Genomic DNA, 17,029 nt, shown 5'->3' with positions numbered 1-17,029 from the left:
TTTAAAATATATGACTTCTTCCTCTTATATTTCAACTCTTAGTTGAAATAGTAAAATTTTCAATAACCTAATAACAGAAATTGAGTATTTTCAGAAAAACGTGTCAGCTTATAAAATCTTTATATTTATGTTTAAATAAAATAAAATATACATCATATTAAAAAAACAGTAACTGTCTTTTCCTTTATGGTCTTTTCAATTTCATTATAGCCATCAATGTAGTCATTACGATGTGGCGATTTTATGAATAATCTCAGCTATACATTTTTTCCATATTAAGTGTTTTCATTTTACTCGGTTTAAACAAATTTTAATAAACAATATAACGTATGTTGTCAAAATTTAATGTAACAAAATTTAACTGGTAATTTTTTTCACATTTTGATATTAACTAGTGGAATTTATCAGCTCTTAACCTATTGATTTAAATGCTGACTAGGAGGAAGTTCCTAAACTATGACTATGTTATTCTTACTAGCTTCTTTGCTAATAGTAGGTTACCCTCATACGAAACTTAAGTCTAAAACAGTGAACTTATAAAAAAGATGAAGATAATTACAATAAAGTAGTGTAATGGTTTTTGGCTAATAAAACTGTTACTGTCAACAAAAAAATATATATGTATTATGTTTACTCAGGTCATGGGTCGTCACCGAAATCTCAACTGTCATCAACACGCCTAACTTCACGAGCACCTTTGATACATCATTAATACAATTTCTATATTTATTTTTCTTAATATTATGTATGCGAGTCGCTGTGAATATGATAGGGTCGTATCCAACTTGGCGCCTATGCTTTTTGGATATATCAAAGTTGCGCGTGAAGTCAGGCGTGTTGATGACAGTTGATCTTTTGAGCGCATCCTCAGGTTCATATCGGCTTGCAGATATTTGTAACTAATATAAGAGACTGTCATCTACCGTCATCGAGGTAAGCTCGGTAACTTACTCATAGATGGCAGAATCATTTTAATAACTGAATAATTATCAACAACGTGGAATATAATAAACCCAGGCAAGTGTCTTTCTGACATAAATTGAATTTTAATAGTTATTTATGATAAGTGTTAAAAGTACACGTTTAAGGCACGCATGTGAAAGTTTGCATAATGAGCGAAAGCGAGTTCTGCAATTCACAATGAGTGCCTTAAAAATGTACTTTTTAACACGCATATCATACAATATTTTTTCTACAAACGTAATTACACGACAATATCTACAAAAACTTTTACTTGAACTTGACTGACATTCCAATTTTATATTTTTTTGGCATTACATCAAAATTGCCTATACGGTCAATACGAACTGCAGTGCCTTAAATTTTTTTTAAAGCACTAGTGCCTTAAAGTAGCATTTTTAACGCTCGTATGGAGTGCTAAAAATTGCATTTTTAACACGGTTGTAGAAAAAATAAATTATTTAACCATGTACTTCCTCAACCTAAATAAAATTAAAACATTGATGATAAAACATGATTATTGGTAGACTAAGAATTTTGTGATAGTGTTAAAAACATATTCATAGATCCGATATTTCGTTAGTAGTCACTTACTAACATCATCAGGGACACTAAAATAATATTAAATGTACAATGGTGAAATTAGGTATTAAAAAATAACTCACTAGGTTGAGGTTGTCGTCACAGATGTTTTTTAATACCTAATTTCACCATTGTACCTTAAATATTATTTTAGCGTCCCTGATCGTGGTAATGAAGCAAAGTTGTGATTCTTGTAAATGGAACACCGTGTATAATAAAGCATTTTTGAATAGATGTATTCAATCCTGAATCATCATCATCATCAACCCGTACTCGTCCACTGCTGGACATAGGTCTGCCTCAGCTCTTTCCATCTTTCTCTGTTTTGTGCGGCTTTCATCCAGTTGCCAACAATACGCTTCAGATCGTCAGCTCATCTGGTTGGTGGTCGTCCTCTGCTCCGTAGTGCTTCTTCTCGTGGCCTCCACTCGACAATACGTTTTGTCCAACGGTTGTCTGACAATCTGGCGACGTGTCCTGCCCAATTCCACTTGAGCGACGCGATTCTTTCGACGGCGTCCGTTGTTTTTGTTCTACGACGTATTTCTTCGTTTGAAATTCGGTCCCTCAGGGAGACACCCAACATCTGTCGCTCCAGTTATGCGAATCTTGTTCACTACCTTTTTTGTGAGTGTTAATGTTTCCGCTCCATAAGTGAGTACAGGCAATACACACTGGTCAAAGATTTTCCTTTTCAGGCATATGGGTAAGTCAGATTTAAATACATAGCAGTTTACCAAACGCTGCCCAGGCTAATCCTATGCGATTTGGGAGCTCGCACGTCTGGTTATCTCTTCCCAACCGAATTTCATGTCCCAAGTACTTATAAGATGCAGTCTGCCAAATATCCATTCCATCAACAACAATATTACGATTTAGCACCAGATTAGTCGTAATTTGCGTCTTGTTGATAGTAATCTTTAGTCCGACCTCTAAGGAAGCGTGATATAACTTGTTCAACATTATTATTGCATCATCCATACGATCGGCTATAAGGACGATGTCATCTGCGAATCTCAAATGACTGAGCTTCTCTCCATTTATATTGATACCATATTCGTTCAGATCTGCCTTCTTAAAAGTGTGTTCTAAAAAGGTTGTGACCAGCTTTGGTGAGATTGTGTCTCCTTGCCGTACTCCTCGCTGCATACAGAATTTATTAGTTTGTTGATCAGAGAGTCTTACGCTAGCCGTTGCATTGTGGTAGATATATTTTATCATGTGAGTGTAGCGATGGTCTATTCGGCATTCTGTCAATGCTTTTAACATTTTCTGCTGATTTACGGTATCGAACGCTTTCTCGTAGTCCACGAATTTTAGTCCACTTTTATCAGTGCCAATGGTTTGTTGTATTCCGCCGACTTCTCTATCAAGTTTTTTATTACCAGTAAGTGGTCGTTAGTGCTATATCCGGATCTAAACCCAGCTTGTTCTCTAGGCTGATAGAAGTCTAACTTAGCCTCCCGTCTTTTTGATAATTTTTGTGAAAAGTTTATATATGTGTGATAGCAGACTGATAGGACGGTAGTTGTTTAGATCTGTTATGTCACCTTTCTTGTGCAATAAAACAATGGCTGCATTGTTCCATTGAGAAGGGGTTTTTCCTTGGTAAATGCATTCGGTGAAAAGTTTGGCCAAAACCTGGATAAATTTATTTCCACCTTGTTTGATTGCCTCGATCACTACTCCGTCATCGCCAGGGGATTTTATTTCTGAAAGTGTCTTTTTAACTTCGTATGGTGTTACTTCTGGCATTAATTCTGATCTCTGGTTTGTGATTTTGGGCAGGAGCTGATCTTGCATTGCGTTGGTGCTCTCATACATTTCGCGATAAAACGATTTGACAACCTTAAGGTTTTCGGCTCTATCTGTAGCAATGTTGTTGTCTTTGTTTCTTATTCTGTACATATTTTTGTTGCCAATGTTATTCGTATTTCGCCGCAAAACTTTTAAACTTTTGTTTTCTTGAACCTTCAATCATTAATATCATCCTTGAAATTACGTCATAACACTAGTGATACCGATTCAAACATGGAAGGTTTGACGAATTGTGCTCCCAGGCCATATATTTGGCTTTTCAATTTATCAAAGCTATAGCAAACTTTTGCTGAAATATGTAAATCTTTTGCACATTTCGTATAGTGCAAAGGACAGAAAACGATATTATTAAATCGTTTTTATTTATGGCCATCAAAGTAGATCTTACCTTTTTATCAGCCCGAGTGTCTGACGAAGCAGGTATGCTGAAATGACGAAATGTCTACACTTAAGTCCAGGGTTCTTTACTGGTTCATCATTAATAGCTGGCGAGATAAAACAAATACTTTTTATCTAGCATCATTCTCTTCCACGCATGAAACTAAAGACAAACCAGCTACCGCCTGTTATTAAGTTAGACTCAGTACATTGAAAAGAGATTGGTACAAAAAAAGACGTTTGGGCATGTTTTCAGATTTTAGGTACAATAATTTGTGACGTTTCTGATTTGTTTACTTTTGTGGCTGTCAGTCTGTTGAATTTTTTGCTGTTTTTTGTCGAATTTTTGCATTTTGCACGTTTTTTATATCACACAAACAGTTGTTTTCACAACTAATTTTATATTGGAGTTTGAAATTTTATGTAAGTGTATTTATTATTAATCTTTACAACATACAAAGCTAACCTCATTCACACAGTTAAGGAAAGGCTGTGTTTACGTTTCCGCCAAAGTGAATAAAATTACAAAAAGAAAATATGTTATTGTATTTTTTTTATAAATTATTTATTTAATCAATAATGATATTAAAAAAAATTATTTAGAATTTACTTCAAATGTAGTTGTAATTCTACACTAAAATTTAAAAGCAAAACTTACATTTTTTGACATTCTATTTATTATATAACGTCAAATTTTATATGGTTCTTTTTATGAGCATTTTTCAGTGCGTCACAAATGATAATCAATTTTGTTTATTGCATTTATAAAATGGTATTTTCTTTGATTTGTATAGTCTTATAAATTGTACAGATTCATTTTTTTTTATATAGAATAATATAATATTATTTAATATTATATTATTAGCGCCATCTATTGAAAACTAGATTAAATGTTATAAATGTCACCAACGAAATGTAATCAGCGACGTGCGTTTTTTTCTGTCACATACAATTTAATGCGTTAGAGAGAAATCGAAAAACTGTGACTCACTGAAAAATGCTCATGAAAAGAACCTTATTATATGTATAACCCGTGATCGGAGCAGTAGCAACTTTCTGTCTTTTGCGTTTAGTAAACCGACTTATTTCGTATACTTTAAATGATGACGCACGGGTAAAGAACCCTGGACTCAACTGTATAATATATAATTTCTGTAGTTTTCCGGGTTTGACTGCTCATTGAATAATTTTGTATTCAAAAAACATTGTTTTGACGACATTTCGGCAAGATCACACTTGTCATTGTAAAGTCAGATTAGTTCTGGTTCTTCTTGATGTTCGAGAACTGGTTTATAGACCACTTTATGCTGTGTTTAAATACCTCGCAGCACTTCTTGTGATCGGTCCTGTACGCATACGAGTTAGCGGGGTCTTATTAGCTAATTTTATTTCTACGTTTTTCTGTAGAATCGGTTTCCACGCAGCTGATAATATTTTTGCATCATCTCTTTGTTTTTTTTTGTTTTCAATTTCTATTTCTTTTCCTGATTACTCTCATTTTCAATTAGCATCGTTGTTTAAGTTTATTTTATGTCCTGTTTGCTTTATGGTTTATTTTGCGTATGTTATGCTAGGGATGCCGTCTTCTCTTTTCTTTCGATATTCTTCTCTTCTAATATATTCTCTCTCTCTCTCTAAGGTTTTAACTTTCTATTCCTTTTGTATTCTACAAGTTCAAATTAAAAATCAATCACTACATTTGCGTAAATATTGTCTAAAATAAAAATATTTAACATGTACAGTTGTGGTCACTGAATAGTTTACACCTTCATTTTTATATTGTAATACTGTAAAATCGCAGTGTCGTACGAATTTACTAAATCCACGAGGAAAATAAACTTCCTGTAGCTGGCTGTATACCATAAATCACAGAAATACCAAGTTTCTTGTAAAAGGTATATATTAAAATACCCTAAATAAGGGTCACAATACAAAACGTTTTCGGATTAAGGAATCCATCACCAGTGTTTAAAAGCCAAAATTTGCATGCCTGAGCCACCAAAATGTATTGGGTAAAAACCCTTTAAATGTAAATGATAAAGTTATTTTACATATTTATATAAAAATCATCTGATGTTAAAGATAAACCTGGATGTTATCAGGGCAACAAAGGACTCTCCCCACGTGGTTGGAACTTTTTTTGGAGAAAACCTCACATATTGGATTTCAAGTCAGTTGGCCATTGAAATCCAATATGTGAGGTTTTCTCCAAAAAAAGTTCCAACCACGTGGGGAGAGTCCTGTGTTGCCCTGGGTAACATCCAGGTTTATCTTTAACATGAGATGATTTTTATATAAATATGTAAAATAACTTTATCATTTACATTTAAAGGGTTTTTACCCAATACATTTTGATGGCTCAGGCATGCAAATTTTGGCTTTTAAACACTGATGATGGATTCCTTAATCCGAAAACGTTTTGTATTGTGACCCTTATTTAGGGTATTTTAATATATACCTTTTACAAGAAACTTGGTATTTTTGATTTACTAAATGTCAAATTGTCAAAAATTTCGCATGTATTGAAAAATAAAAAAGCTTTTAAACGCGTCCAAAATGTCTATAGACATTTGAATGACGCGCAAAATCAGGAGCAATTGCCAAACTCAATAATTTTAACTCAATTTTATTCAAAAAAAAAAATTCATTCTATAATTTCCATTTTGTTAGATTTTGTAAACTAGATTTATTTTATTTTGATTTTTTTTAATTTTAATTACCCTATTCTGGGTTCGCCACCGGTAACGTCACTTTGACGAGGTAAAAATTCGAAAAATTGGCAACTGGATATTAAAGGATGTAAACTATTCAATGGCCACAGTTGTGCATGGTTTTCTTAATATTCACATCACGACTAAATTTTTGACGCGGTAACACTGCATTCGGATTAAGCATGACTACAAGCCTGTTCTATTTCTCTCATGAAACTCTCTTTACAATTTACGGCAGACCACCAGCTCCTTCACGTTTGTCGTACTATAAATTACTCTACTCAAGTATTTCAGAGTTTCCTATATTCTCTACTATCCCGAAAATATGGCAATTCTGAAACATTTTTAACGTCAAAATTGGATGACATGCAATTGTATTTATTTGTAAACCATTAAGAAGGAAACGTTATTTTATCGATCTAAAAGACTACAAATTTTACGTAGGAGAAATAAAGTGGGGTTCCATATTACAACCTCCTTTACACTAATCACAGAACTCAAGAGTGCTAATAGTTTTATTTTAAAAATGAGTAATTAATAATATGTTCATCGTTATCAATAAAAAAAATCTTTTCCGTTTAATAAAAATCATAAATATATTAGAATCCAATAAAAAACTTGAATATTAATATTGCTACTAACCATTTTGATTACACATAAAGTAAAATTATGTTTAAATATTATTTAATTCTTACTATTAGTCCTGGATCCCGCGTACCAAATAAAAGATTATTAATAGCAACCTGAAGATTTGTTCATAGTTTAACAGTGTCGGGTCGGACAAACTTTGATGTATGGGAACACTGGAACAGGGAAATTTTTAATTATGGAACGTGATAAACGTGTCATCCTGACCTGACAAGTTTATGATTGTGAAAAATAGTAGGCGGTTAAGTTTATTTAAACCTGTAAGATATAGACATAGACAGTTTCGAACGTAAGACTACGAAAACTTCCCATGAATTTTGTCGGACATAACTTCAAATTGATCTTTTACCCTTTCATTAAACTCTCATGCAAAAATCAAAGTGCTATTTACCACCAAAAAAATTCCTGTCATTTGACATGTTCTATGAGTCGGACTGGTTAAAATGTCCAACATTTATGTCGGACAAACATTTTTTCGTATATTATACAACATTGGCTATTGAATAAACTTAAAAACAGCCTGCTATTTTTCACAAACATAAACTTGACAGGATGATACATTTATCACGTTCCACAATTAAAAATTCCCCTGTTTCAGTGTTCCCATACATATAAGTTTGTCAGACTCGACACCGTTAAGCTATGAACAAATTTTCAGGTTGCTATTAATTATCTTTTATTTGGTACGCGGGATCCAGAACAATATCGTTTGAGCAATTCTTACAAATCTAAGATCTCTACACACAAATTCCAAAATAAAAAACTGTCAGTAAAAATGTTTCTGCCTCCTTTCCCATATTACAGATTTTACCAATATTTTATATTAAGCGTATTACCAAAAACTGTTGGTATACATTAGTCTTTTATTCTTGTTAACCTAATTTTTATTCTATTTTTAGATATTAAAAGTATATATTAATTCGTTTGATCCGTATGATTTACTTCGAGAAACAGTTCAAGATATAATAACAGTGTACTGTTTTCCACATATACGAAAACGTGATCTAAATTCACAAGTAAATGTGAACAGCTGGATATAAGGAAATCGCCAGACTTGCTTTAAACCATTCTTGGCAACAGTCAATACATAAAGATTGACGTAGATACTACTGACGTAGAAGAGAAACTAAAATATTAATGTATCGGACCAACAAGACAACTAGCAATCTAATTTACAACTAGCAATCTATTTTTTAAGCTGAAATTCATACAATTGGAAAATCCTATCAAATTAATGTTAAAGGCTGATTTATTTTACGACAGGACGTGGACGGCACGAGGCGTAGAACAATGTACGGCGCACGTCTCCGTTGTCGCCCGTTCCGTTGGGCTATAAACTAGCCAATGGTTTTCATATCACACATCCCGTCGTAAGATAAATCAACCTTATTAGGTGATACCCGGAATAAAAAATTATCTTACATTCAATAAGCAATTACCTATTAAGTGTGTTACACAGTGTGCACATTACTCAATCAATATGTGTTCTCATCAATAACTCAAAAAAATTAACTCAAATAATTTCTCAAAAAAACTGTCTATAACGAAATATTTATATTTACTTACAAGGAAGTGTAAAACGTCTTAGCTAATCGGTATATTGTTAGCCCTTAATCAGTGACATGCGGTCTACCATACCGCGTCGAAAATATAAAAACCTGTTTTATAAAAGATTCCTAGAACACCATCTGTGTACCTTCAAGTGGTGTGTAATTATACCTGCTCCCAACTGCTGCAGTTTTAGTATAGTTTAGTCCAGTGGTTGGCAAAGTGCAGCTCCGGAGCCGCATGTGGCTCTTTGGTTTCTTAGGTGCGGCTCTGGCACAAATATCCACGGAAAGCGCAATAATATTTTCATTGAAAAAAAAAAGTACATTAAAACATTACCTACATCTTATTCTGATAAATTAGCTTTTATCAAATTTACACACTTTAGCATTAGTCAAAAATCCTCTTAATGCTACGATAACCGAGTTGAAATTTTCTCCTTTTGAAATTGGCATCAATAGCTTTGAAATACAATTTCTGGATTTAAGAACAAGGAAGTATGGCGCTCTAAATTCGAACGTCTTTGTGTTGAATTGAAAATATTGAAGAAGAAAAAAATGTTCACAATACAAGTGGTCTGCTTTGAATCACCTGGAGAAGGAAGACATGATCATTTTCAACGCTTGGAATAGTATTCCTGATTCTTATGAGCTGAGAAAGCTCACGTTTGCTGTTCTTTCCCTTGTCGGTTCTACATATTAACGTAGAAAAAATGGATTTTGCGGCAAAAATTTTGTAAAAAATACAGTGTTGTAGTAAATAAAACCTTACAATATAAATAAGTAAGATAAAATTAAATTATTAGAAAAAATTTTTACTAAGCAACGACATTTTTGTTTAATTTGTTAATATTTTGTATTTTGACGACATCCGATGTGGGCGTCGAAACGTTAATGAAAAAATCTTGTTAGTTAAATTGTGGCTCATTTCCCATTTAGAATAGTTGCTTACAAATCGAAAAAAAAACAGAAGTTTCTACGATGATTAGAAACGAAGATATTGACAAAAAACGAAAAAACACGTTTTTTAATTTTTTGGAAGGTTATGGATTATGGTTATGGGTTTAAAAATTTTTTTTGTCTAATACTTCATGATGCAGCAAATGTGTTTTTTTTTAAATATCGCTGGAGCATTTTTCACTATCTTAACCCACTAGGCCCTTTAGTTTTATTTAGTGTAATAAAAGTTTGCTGCACAAGCAGATTTTACTCCCAATTTTTTTTAAATTGTTGTAATGCTCATATTTGGCTCTTTGGCTAAAAAGTTTACCGACCACTGGTTTAGTCTTTGAGTTACGTTGACGTAAAATTTTCTTGCGGTATCACGTACCGCATGTCGGGGTTTACGTTTTTATAGCTAAAAGCAGTCCAGCGTATTTTTCGCTATTAGTATGACAGAAGTAGTTGTCATACTTTCAAATGCTTTCAACATTATTTTACTATTTTTTAGTTTCCAATACTCAATCTGTAATTCGGTTAATAAAGGATTTTGTAAGAACCTCCACCATTTTCTTAATATTATGCATGCGTTCATAATTTTCTTGAAAAAATAAAGTTTATTTTATTTGGGGCAGTATTTGATTCTACAATAGCGTGAAGAATCATTCCGTAGTTGCTGTAAAAAACAAATACAGTGATATAAGACAAATTCATATTGAAAACAAAGGAGAATATTGTTCGTCCGCTATAACTTTTCCCATGCGTCACGATTCATTTTCAAACAAATTAAGTCAAAACATAAAGTGAAAAGTACGCCGATGTGTGTAGTATATAGTCAGTGCCGGATTAAGGGGGGGACTATGGGACTATTAGCCCCCGGCAGTAAATTTTGAGAGGCGGTACGTCGCGTCGCTCCCATCACGTTTTAATTCTATATGTGGATATTTCAAATTTATGGGGTTGCAGCAGAATGCACTATCAAAAGTACTTCTTTTTTTTTTAGTTGCTGAAGAAATTTATGTTTTTTTCTCAGCTTCAACTTACACATGGAAGCGACTCACTGCGATCCATTGAAAAATTGTGGCCATACAACATTTGTTCCAAAAAGAGTTAATATGACTCGATGGTAAGGACGATTTAATGCATTAAAAGCTCTTAATTTATGTTATCAAGATATAAAGCAAGCACTTTTAGAGTTATCCTCTAACGACGACGAGAAGACGCCAGTTCGCTGTCAAGCAAACAATTTACACGAAAAGATGGCTACGTTAGCATTTGGTATTTATATTGCCTTTTGGTTCGAAGTACTGGAAAGAACTGACCTAGCAAGTAAATCTTTACAAAGCGCAAATATGGATTTACGTACATGTTCGTCTTTGTATAGCTCATTACAACATTTTTACGAGTCTCTTACGAGTGATAAATGTAATTTATTTGAACAAAAGGGGCAGCTCTTATCACAACAAACGGAATACAGCAAAGAAATTAGAAGTCGCAAAAGAAAATTAGTTTGACGAAGCAGATACAGAAGAGATCCTTACACCGCAAAGTAAGATTAGAACCCAAGTGCTGTACAAAACAATTGATTATTTGGCAAATAATATGAAATCTAGAGGAAAAGCTTATGAAGATCTTGCCATCACTTTCTCATTTTTATTTTCTCTACCTCTCTCACAGTGCTACTTTTGTGATGGAGCTTTTGCATAAAAATAATATAATTACAACCTTCCCAAACGTAGAAATAGCACTCAGAATCGTCTTATCGTTGATGGTTACTAACGCAACTGGTGAAAGATCATTTTTCACTTTAAGACGGGTCAAAAATTATTTGAGAAATACGATGACGGAAGAAACATTAAATTCGTTCGCTGTTTTAAATATTCATCATAATCATCTGCTTACAAAATTAGATTTTAATAAAATCATCGACCTGTTTGCAAGTAGGAAGTCCAGGAAAATTTGTTTGTAAATAATTATGTTAATTTACTTTATAAGTTGCGAGTTTGTGTCTTTGTGATTTTTTTGTATATTTGTAATAAATTACCTAGTAATATTAAAATAGTTTTAATGAATTGTTAACCTAAGACGCATCTATACCTACTACTGGAGAGTGGCGGTATAGTATGACCTAGCCCCCGGCGGTCTATGAACTAAATCCGGCACTGTATATAGTATAGAGTATACAAAATGTATATACACATCGACGTTCGTTTCACTTTATGTTTTGGCAACGTACGCAATAATAGTCAACGGTATGACATACCGCATGTCACAGTTTACGTCCTGAAACATCCACGTCAATAGTTAAGGGTTAATACATATAGCAATTACATTAGAAATTGTATACTTCCTTGTTTCCTTGTAAGTTTTTTAAACTATGGTATACAACCAACAACTGGAAATTTTCCCTTTATAAGTTTATTTACAGTTAAACGAAGCTGCTTTATATTTTGAAATTTTCTCAAAGCCTTGTTATTAAGTTACAAAGTTATGTGTTTTTAGTGTTTAAATCGAATTATAATGATTGGGCGACTGCGTTTGAAAAATCTATGCATAATAATGACCTTTATTAGTTAAAAGTTGGTAAAATTACAGGTAGTATGTACGTAATAAATATATACAGTTTTTTTTAATTTGATCAATATTACTGTTTGACCAACAACAAATTTTGGAAAATTAATTTAATTCTTTAATAACATTTATTTCATTTACTGATCGATTTAAAATAAACGATTTCTTTAATATATAATATCTCTTTTCTGGCAAGTACTACCTTATCTACTAACTTTATGAAATATGTTTTTTTAATAATCTTACTTCTTCTAATAATCTTCTAACTTAAGTATCAGTATATAAACAATGTTTTAATAGAAGGAACTCAAAAATGTCATTATAAGGCATAATAACAAGTTATTTTGATTCAAAAACTAGTTTTTCTATTCTCATACTATAATATATCAATTATGATTTCACTGCCTGTATCATAATGAACTTCATTATGATTACAGATTTTCATTACGATACAGATTTTTAACCAATAGAATCGCGATATGGCATTCGCGATCAAAGTGGCACACGCGCAGTGACCAATGGCGAGTCAAATACATACGCTTTGACAGTTCTCAATATGTAAACAAATTACAAACTACTTAATTTGTTTGCGTTACAAAATTAATAAATTTGAATATATTTTTTGTTGTGAATGATCATAGAAAAAATCGTGTATACAACTTGCATTTAATTATCATTATGAAGCTCGTACTCTATACGAAACGAGCGCCTAGCGGCTCGTTTCGTATCCCTCATACTCGCTTCATAATGACCATCATTAAATGCTCGTTCCATAATATACTATTTTGATCAAATTTCATTGTAGAAAACGTTAAAATACCGTTTTTTACATTTTCCTCTATTCCCAAAATACATCATCTTCAATTTGGCTGAAAATTTGCCCACATATAGCCAAAACACAGGACTTTAAGCGTTTAAAAGGATTTTATAGTTTTACAACACAAAAACAATTAACTCGGGAAATATCGACCTCACGACAAAAATTGTTAAAAAGAAATTGTAATAATTTTAAATAGATTTATTTGGAACAATTTCAGTTCGTATCATTTTTGTAGTAAAGTTGAAAATGGCGGAGATATTAAACAAAAACAACTGCTATAAAACCAATCAGATCTTACGCTCGCGCCTTTACCGCATACTTACTACCTTAAATATTGAATTTGACAAAAAAATCATAGAGATAAAAACTGTATAAAATTGAATTCTCACCATTTTTGTATAGGTACATATAGGAATAATATAAAACTAATAATGGTTGTTCTGAAGCTATTGTTATGAAGCCGATGTCGGGATAGTATCACGAGGTTTTTTCCTGGTTTTCCCTCGTGATTTACTATGGAATCTCTAGCGCGAGAATTTTACTGCCACCGGTGCATTTGGTTGTCTTTTTAAAGACAGATCACATGCTATGATTTTTTGTGGCGGATATTCTTGAGTTGAGGTTGATTTCATGTAATCGAATGAACTATCTTTTAGTAAAGTCGTCCCAGGAACGCAACTCGTCAATATTGGCAATATTATTTTAAAGTCTTCTACTTTAAAATGTATAATACATGCCTGAATTGCCGATATAAATGAGTCAGATTAAATAAATTATTAGAAGAATTTTTTGCTAAGCAACAACATTTTTATTTAATCCAGTATTATTTTGTATTTTGACAACGACACCCGACTTGGGCGTCGAAACGTTAATAAAATCATTTTTTTGGTAAAATTGTGGCTTATTTCCCATTGAAAATAGTTGATTATAAAACTAATAATAAACGAGACAGTTTAATAATTAATGTCTAACTGTTACTATTTCCCCCTTAACTCGAAAAATATCGACAGCACAAAAAAATTTGTAATAAAATTTCAGTCTTTACACTTTTTGTGGAAAAGTTGAAAATGGCGGAGATATTGAGCAAAAACGGTTCTCCTTTAAAATCAAGATGGCGGCTAACGTAACGGCGGAATTCATTCGCGATTTTAAATTTAGACTACTATTGACCCCTGTAAAGATTAAAAAAATAAAATTTTGGGCAGCTCGACATGCAAGGTCAAATGCTATCCCGACTGGACTATACACTTTTGAGTCTGATATTATTGCATGCAACTTTTTTTGTATTGTAAAACTATAAAAATGCTTTTAACCACTTAAAGTCCTGTGTTTTGGCTATATGTGGGTAAATTTTCAGCCAAATCGAAGATGATGTATTCTGGGAATGGAGGAAATTGTAAAAAAAACGGTAGTTTAACGTTTTCTACACTAAAATTTGATCAAAAACTTGTTTCTGAAGTTTTACGTTCCGCAGAAGCTATAAACCAAGTTTCAGACAAATCGGAGATGTAAAGTTTTTTCCTGAGGGATTTGACATGGAATGTACCATTTATTTTAAATATGGAAATATTCATGAGATTGTTTTATAGTTCGTTGTTCTGAAGCTACTTTTTTGTGGCATTTTTGTAATTAACTAGTTTTGATGGAAATAAGCCACAATTTTACTAAAAAAATGATTTTATTAACGTTTCGACGTCCAAATCGGATGCCGTTGTCAAAATACAAAAACTATTAATGAATTAAACAAAAATATTGTTGCTTAGTAAAAAATTCTTCTAATAATTTTTATATTTGATTGTTTTTGAATTTTCATCCGTCTTATAAATAGGACATTAGGACTTAGGCTTATCAAAATTGCAATTATGTGTACGTTTTATGATATTGTATAAAACAATTTTCACTTAATGTTACAGTACACTTTCCACAATATTTTAGTGGTTTGGCTTTACAATTTTCTATTTGACATCGTCTCTGCTTTTCAGGTTTCTCCATGAAGTGTTTGTTCCCATCAAATGTTATGCCCGTAAAAATACTTTAGATGTTAAAAATACAAGTTTAGGTAGGGAACTACTATAGATCGACGAAAATCTAATTTTTAGAGAGGCCATGAATTTACTAATACAACATCAATCCGTCGTGTGAATATTGACCAATATCATTTCTTAGCTCTAATTTCAGTGGCATATTTTCCAACAAACCAGTAATGTTAATCCATACCTCCTATGGCTGTATTATATATTTGCGGTTAAAAAATAAACTTCTTTGAATTTGTGATTCCATCTACTGGCTTGCGCCAGAGGTTCTATATAACCAAAATTAGACGCTATAGTAACAAACTTCTTATCGTTTCATTTTACAAAAAAGTATTTCTCCATTTACATCAAACCGAAAAATCATATATCCATTAGCTTCTTTACCAAGAGTATTTGTGTAGAACACTTTGCTAATCTATTTTTCCGCAAGGTTCCTGTTGATCGGTATTCACATTTTTGTAAATGAAATCATAAATATCTGCTGGTAAATAAATTATTTAAAAAATACCCAATGGCTTTCATGTTCAGAAATGCAATCTACCATAACGTACTACTCTTGATCCTAAGCTCAAATATTCGATCATTTTAAGCGATTGTTTTGCCAGTATATAGTTTAAAGAACATTATCCGCTTCTTACACAAGAATCCCAAAATTTGTAGCTGAACCGAATAATTGCTTCAATGAGTTATATCCATATTATTTCACAATCATTTCATTTATTTTATTTTGATATTTATTATGCAAAATAATATTCGTTAAAATAGGAATCGTTCTGAATTTCTTTCTAAATCAGAATGATTTCCGAAGTGGAGATTGAAATGTCAAAATAAACCACAATTTTACTTTTTACGTTTCGATTTCCATTTCGGAAATCGAAAAGCCAAATAACCATTTAAAGTAAAATTGTGGCTTATTCCCAACAAAAATACTAAATTGCATAAGACGATACAAGAAAATAGCTTTAGAACAATATTGAAAATAAACTTATCATAAAGTAAAACTGTGGCTCATTCCCATTAAAAATAGTAAATTAAAAAGTGATACAATGTTTAGTGATATTTTTTGAAATTGTAGCAATAATTAATCCGAATCTGGAAGAGTCAGGAAACATATCACCCTACTACTACTACTTTATTTAAAGATATCTCTTTAAGTGAAAAGATCGCTCAAGTATTGTACTTTCTGTTAAAAAAAGGCTAAAAATGGAACCGAAATGGCGAAACGAAAACAAAAATGTCATAAAGTCTTCATCTGCCGTACAAAAATAAATATTTTAATGAAAATGTTCATTGAGAGAAAAAAGTAAACAAATTTACAACGAAGTAAAAACTTCTAGTGTATTCAATTCAATATACAGTGCTAGTCAAAAGTCCGTGCTCCCCTCGTATCTTTTGAACGGTTATACCTATAATAGTGAAATTTGGAGGGAGGAAATAAACGGACGTAAGCTTCTTAACTAGTCATGACAGGTGACGTAATAGTGACAGATGACAAGTGATACATCGTTTGAAAGGTATTGAAAATAACTATTCAGACATACTAATTTTGTTTGAGTTTAAGCTAATTTTGATGAATAAATCAAATAAATATACAATTGTAGTTTCGCATTTAATTAATAAAAATTCTAAATTCCGCCTATGATTACTTGTCAAAAAGGTTGATGTTGTCGTAAAAACTACTAGAGAATTCAAAACCGTCAACTTTTTTGACAAAAAAACCATAGGCGGACATTTCAATTTTTATTAATTAAATGCAAAACTACAATATTATATTTATTTAATTTATTCACCAAAATCAACTTAAACCCAAAAAAATTAGTATGACTGAATAGGTATTTTGAATATCTTTCAAACGAGGTATCACTTGCCATAAGGTCCCATTTAAAATTATCGGTCACAGTGGCTCTGTAACGTCATCTGTCACTATTACGTCACCTGTCATGACTAGTTAAGAAACTTACGTCCGTTTGTTTCCTTCCTCCAAATTTCACTATTATAGGTATAACCGTTCAAAAGATAAGA

The 17,029-nt window shown here is 32.1% G+C and overlaps 1 protein-coding gene across 1 annotated transcript in view; it reads right to left on the bottom strand.

Moving 5' to 3' along the window:
• The window catches only part of LOC114332943 (serine/threonine-protein kinase Tao), a 166,514-nt gene that overhangs the window by 9,800 nt on the left and 139,685 nt on the right, over window positions 1–17,029 (bottom strand). The window lies entirely within an intron of this gene.

Source organism: Diabrotica virgifera, chromosome 4, assembly GCF_917563875.1.
Source record: "Diabrotica virgifera virgifera chromosome 4, PGI_DIABVI_V3a".
NCBI lineage: Eukaryota > Metazoa > Arthropoda > Insecta > Coleoptera > Chrysomelidae > Diabrotica > Diabrotica virgifera.
This window is presented reverse-complemented; position numbering and strand designations above follow the sequence as displayed.